We start from the raw sequence: 6,248 nt of genomic DNA, 5'->3' as shown, positions 1-6,248 counted from the left end.
ATTTATGCAGCATGCATTGCACATTAGTCATCAAGCCTAAACCAAGGAACTATCCGTTGGTTTGCTAGAAAAATAGGCAACAAATGTTCCCTCACTTTTTTGTGCTATCCTGTCTATCGCCATGAGTCTTCACTTCATTTCATTGTCATGTGCATGTTAAAGCCGGTACTAATTAAGAAAGAGGAGCACAAAACCACTTACTACATAAACCTTTTCGCACGTGAGATCACTGAGCTCACTGCAAAGCTTAGTCACTTGATAATCTTGGTTTACTTTCAGATAAAATACTTGTACTGGCCAGCTGTTTATGTTGTGCTATGCATTGTTTTTCATTTTCTTAAAATATGGCCGTGCATTAGCTATCTAGATTGTTACTACATAAACTATACGCAGCCTATGCCGAACTCACTCAAACAACCTGAATAGTGCTTACAATAGTTCGCTGATCATGTGTAGCCTACGGAAGCTTATTTTTTATGTAGGGAAAAGTATCAAAATAAAAACATACATGTATGATGCTGACAGCATCAAACGGTCTCAAATCGATCATCCTTGTTTGCTGCCATGGCTGAGAGTGGGAGCATGCCTGTCATGGTACTCTTAGTTTTTGTGCACTTTGGTAATGTGCTGTAAATTGTTTAAATGCTGAATTAGGTATGTCTAACTAGTAAAATGGCGACAGATTAATTGGCCACTCAGGTCGGCAATAAAGAATCTAATTATTTGTGTTCGCTGAAAATAAGTTGTCTTATCAGCAACAAAAATTATTTGCTTTCATATATGTATTTTGCTTGAAAACCTCTGAGTATATATATCTGCATAAGGTGACCATTATACAGACATTGCTTTTATGCCAGTCAATATGATTGTACACTCACTGCTTAACCTTCAGTGCACAACCAAATATAGACAGTGATATATAAGCATTCCCGGACGAATCACTTAAAATGATACGACGTGAATGCGGCACGTTGGATGATTCGAGGTGTTTTGTTCAACCAGGCAAGGCAGCGCGCATTGAAAGTGATCGTCCGAGAAAACGTAGCATGTTGCGGCATGATGCGATTGCAATACATTTTTAAAGTGTTGCAGATAAGACGACTTCGCAATGTTTCGAACAAGGATCAGAAGGGGTCATAGCGCTCCAATGCAACGCATGTGGCTGCCGAACAACAGAATGCGACAGCCTAAAGTCGCGTTTTCATTGTGTGACGCAGAAACTTAGTCTCTCGTCTACAAAAATATGCCAGTGTCGTCTGATGTCAAAGCTAGTTGCCAACCTTGAACAATTTGCTCCGCCGAATGGTTGCCAGCTGTCAACAGACCGCGTCGTCCAATCGCAGTGCGCATGCAATCCGCTCGTGTGGATTCAGCGTGCGCCGAGTTCTGCGACACGATCGCTTTTTGGGCATCCGCCCCGGTCCGCATGAGGGCGGAGGCGTGCGGAGTGGACGGGCGGATTAGGCGAGCATAGGCCCTAAAGGCCTTTAATCTCGCGCACGCGAGCGAGGAAGGCGGCCGCAAGCGCGTGGTCCTCGTTCGCGCGCTAGGCACGGGGAGGAGGAGGTGTGTGTGTGTGTGTGTGTGTGTGCGTGTGCACGCACCCTGCTGTTCACGGAGCTGTCGCGAGGGCGCCTTATCTTGAAAGCGATCTGCGATAATGACAAAGTGCATGCGCCGAGCACCGGTAGCTTCGTATGCTCTGCGCTTTCGACGTGTAGTTTGCGTTGAAGCGAGAGACAGCGCGAAGGTCAATTTGCTGGCTGCCGCTGGCACGCTTTCTCACTCCAGTGTTTTCACGAGTTTCCGCGGTCATCGAGTGAGATGTGTTATGTTTACCTGTACGCGCGTGGCACCGTGCTTGTTTATTTAGTTAGTAAGCGAATATTTACAACTTTATACCGCCCAAAAACTACTATCCTTACTTTATATAGCTGTCTACTAATTTGCTATTGCAAGTGATGCTTCGCCTTTTGGGCGGAACTTCGACTTTTTTCTAAGTGCCTAAAATCCAGTCTCTAGTTTTTGTATCAGGTTTGTTAAATTTTCTGATTTTGCTGAATGGTTTGTTCGCCATGAAATGCCTGACGATAAGGTAACGCAGCTCAAAGTTTGGAGTAGGGATATCTGCAGTAGGCAACCTTATAAAAAGTATTGCTTGAATTTTGAAACTGCTGATATGCAATAATTTAGTTCATCTGCTCTGTCTGGCCAGCTACTGTATTTCTGCAGTCTCTTATTGATAAGTTGTCAGGGTCTGCAGATTTCACTGGCTAAGTCAGCCGCAATCGCGTATCATCCAACGCAACGCGCTAGTCGGAGCATGAGCCGGCTGTACCTCGGAGAAATACCAGTACAATGGGTACAACAGCAGCGCTACCTGTGCGTAATTATCGATGATCGTCTCTCTTGGCACGGTGCGGTGCAAATCCCGGTCGCTGCTCAAGTATGTGGTCACCTTGACTGCAAGGGGTGCTGGCTGTGACGAGACGACAACACTTCAGGTATATCAATCATCTGTCCTCTCTAGCATGACGTATACCTTGCCAGTCTTGAACGTGCCGCCATATGTGATGTCTCAATTGGAACGGGACCATCGTGTTGCCCTCCGAGTCATGTTTGGATTACCTCGTGAGACGCAATCTGTTCCGCTACTCACAAAAGCGCACGAGTGGCCCCTGAGCTTGCAAGCCGACCAGACAGCGCTACACCATATCGAGCGTTTGCACCGAGCATTAGACGGCCAAGCACTCATTAATCGGCTGATTCAGCGCCTGTCCTTTCACATGGGGAAATGGCGGCATTGCTTGTGGACATTACTCGCAGTTCAGAAGAAACGAATTCATTCACACCTCCGAAAAAGCACAACGAATGTTCCTTCCCCATTTATCTGTGAATTCCCGATATACACAAAAAGTCTAGCGAGCGTGTTTCGACACTATTCCAATTGGCCCAGTCCCACCTATTTGAAAAATTTGGAGATTGTACGCATCTGTACGCAGCGACGCCTAAGGCACTTCTACAGCTTTCTTCTGCCCTTCGACTGACATCAGATGGGTCTTTAGAATACTTCATCCAACCTCATGAGAAACTGCAGTAGTGGCAGCGATTGATTGTCGCGTACGTTTTGTGGCTCCTGTGAGACACTTGAACATCTCGTTTTATAGTGTGCCGCATTTGTTGCGTAGCGCGTACTGCTTATTAAGGAATATTGACTTATGGGACTGCAATGTGCGACCCTTGACGATTGCCTGTTTTCAAGGGGATCCTCTGCTCCACGTGACCAGGCCCATCGAGCCTTGTTAACATGTATGAAGGATACTGACTTGGCCTCCCGTTTATAGACATCATTAGTATTTTTCTTCTGTTCTGTCTGTGTCTCTGTTATTTCTTTAGTTCCTCTTTTCTCCTATTTTCATTTCCTCTATTCCCCCCTCCTCCTGAAAGAGTAGGCAGGCGTTGTGCCGCTGTCAGTGGCAGCTGTGAGCTTGCTCCCTCCCTATTTCCTCCATGTCCTTGTGTATATATGTGTAAAACCAAATAATAATAATAACTACTGTGATTTTCTCATACACTTACGAAGCCTGCGTGTTATCTTAGTATATTCTGTACACGTTTTAGTAGATTTTCATTTCAAAGTGGATAGAAGCTCCTCTCATTTCTCTTACGACAAAAGTAAAAGCTGCTCACATGGGTACCGATGCTTGCTGTAGTGGCTGTGTGCACTTCATTTATTTGTCATACTTAGTGTGGATGCTTACCGCCTTTGGATTGTGGATGGTAAGGTGAATTCCTTGCAAGTTGCAGAAGCAGCTGTAGCTAGTTCATAGGAACATGTTTGGATATAAGAGAATAATCTAAACCTGCCCGGTGACAACCTACTGAATAACTGTTGTTCTTCCTTTGTAAAATTACTGAAGTGTCTTTGAGTAAGGATGCCTGAACAAAGAAAAATTTTCTGTCAACTGCCTGTTGCATCAAGTGTGGTTCAGATGGAATTGCTTCACTCAAAGCAATTTGCTTTTGTAGGCTTTGCTAAAAACTTAGCAGGTGCAAGAAGAAAGGATACTGCAAGTCTAATTTTTTGGAAAATAATGTGAGCGCTTAGAATTATACCAAAGTTGTAGCTGGAATTACCAGTTTTGTGTATGGGATGCACCACACTGCTTTCGCGCAAGCGTTGTAAGAAAGCCGGCTCACATTTTCTTTTATTAATAATGCACTGCTTCAGATATTGCTTCTCTACACAATGCATATTGTAACTAAGTAATTATATTTCATCTACTGCTTATGTGAAGCAGGAAGCAAAAGTAGCTCATGTGGTGTCGTCATGTAACATATGGTAATAGCTTTGCCAGTTTTGCTTGATGACGCAGTGTAGCTCTGTTCTCTCTGAGAGAAAAATGTTGTACAATTCACTACACTCCCACATAAGGTTACTCTTGGAAACCCGAGCGTGAAAAGGCGTATACTAAAATGACTTTCCTGCAAGTGTGGCTGTGATACTCAGTGTCTGCTGGTAGATGGTTGCTAGGTACATGTTTGCAGCAAATCTGAAGGCGTACCAGAGTTTAAATACGAATATTGAGACGCTGAGTCATTAGTAAAATGTCCTTAGAAGACCTGCATGTTGAGAGATTTGGAACATAACTAGACATACTCCTCATTATGTTCAGTACAGTTTTCTGTGTGAAAGAGAACATGAACTTGATACAGCTCACTAGACTATGATGGCTTCAACGTGACCAAGCGTTTGCTGTGCCTTGCTTCGCATAGGGAGTCTCCCGGGGCTTTGGCTGCGCGCATTGCATGCTTTTCTTAATCGCGTCTCTGCCTCTGTCAGCGACTTGAGTACACGTAACGGGTTGAACTGTGTGATTATTGGTGTAGCTGAGGTGATGTATCCCTCACAGCTTTCGCACACAGCCTGATTGGCTAACAGCATGCAGGAATTGGTCTTGGAGGTATCAGTTCAGTGGTTGATGAACAGGGATATTTCACTTGATCAAAAGGCCCAAGGTGAAAACGAGCCTAGAACTCGACACCAAATGCCGCCACCATGTATGACTGAAGAGCAGCACGTGACAGAATGATGAGCAGTGGAGTTCTTCCCACTAGTTTGTGAAGTAGTGTAGTTGCGTCGAGTGTTTCAATTCTGGTATTCTAAACACAAAACTTTGAGTTGCTTAGATGGCATAATCAACAAGACCACTGTAATAAGCAATAGCAAAGACTAAATAAAAAGCTGTCCGCCTCGGGTACTGTCATTGGTCTAAAATATCCATTCGCACATGCAGCGCATGCAGTCGATAAATTGGTTCACATAGAGGTATGAAATGTCACTAAACCAGGCGATAAAATTTAAACAAGACCAGCTGAATACAGTATGGAACACCTTTTATGGGGTCCAACTGGTGCGACATGTCTTGATAAGAAAAGTTGTGCTGTTTTATTTATACACACTTGCAAGTAAATGCGAAGTCTGCATATATTTTGTGTTTAGATGATATTGTGTGCGTCAAATGAACACAACTTATACAATCAAGACATAAGTACGTATTATATATTGTACAGGACTAATTCCTTTCATTTACGCAACGATTTCTTTTACGACATGCAGCAAGTCAACTGCGTGAATAATGTAAACTGGGCTTGGGTATCATTTCCAGAATATGATTAAATAAAGAAGTGTTCGTGTGTATGGCCAAAAGTGCATCTTCAAAAGTGCAGTAACAACTTTCGAAACAAACGATCCATGTAGGAAGCAGAAAAGGCCTGCGTGTGATAGGGCTTCTCTATCAGGTACATCAGATTCAAGACGCGATCGGCAACACTTATTATGCACAGTACACGTCTGAGCACACCGACAACGGATAAAACGAGCACTTTTACGCCTAGTACCGCTGCGACACATCGCACATATACAGACCGGATGTTTCAGCGAACAATTTCAAATTTTTGAAAGGTTGCCTGTGGCAGATAGGACAATTCTAGTTCATGAGCTGATCTACTCAAAGAGGCGGACATTACTTGAAAAAAATTTGAAATGCATAATCAACTAATTCGCAAAAAAGTCACTAATTAAGTTTTTACTATTACCCTATGGCCCGTATTGCAATCTACAAATTTTAGCCATGGAATTTGAAAGGGGGATCCACTTGGAATGAATTCTCAGGATGACACCAGTTTCGAGATATTGATTCCCGAACATTGCCGAGAAACGCATTGGCGTTCCAGTTTTGTGCTTC

The sequence above is a fragment of the Dermacentor silvarum genome, chromosome 1 (assembly GCF_013339745.2).
Source record: "Dermacentor silvarum isolate Dsil-2018 chromosome 1, BIME_Dsil_1.4, whole genome shotgun sequence".
NCBI lineage: Eukaryota > Metazoa > Arthropoda > Arachnida > Ixodida > Ixodidae > Dermacentor > Dermacentor silvarum.
Note: the sequence above shows the minus strand (reverse complement) of the source record.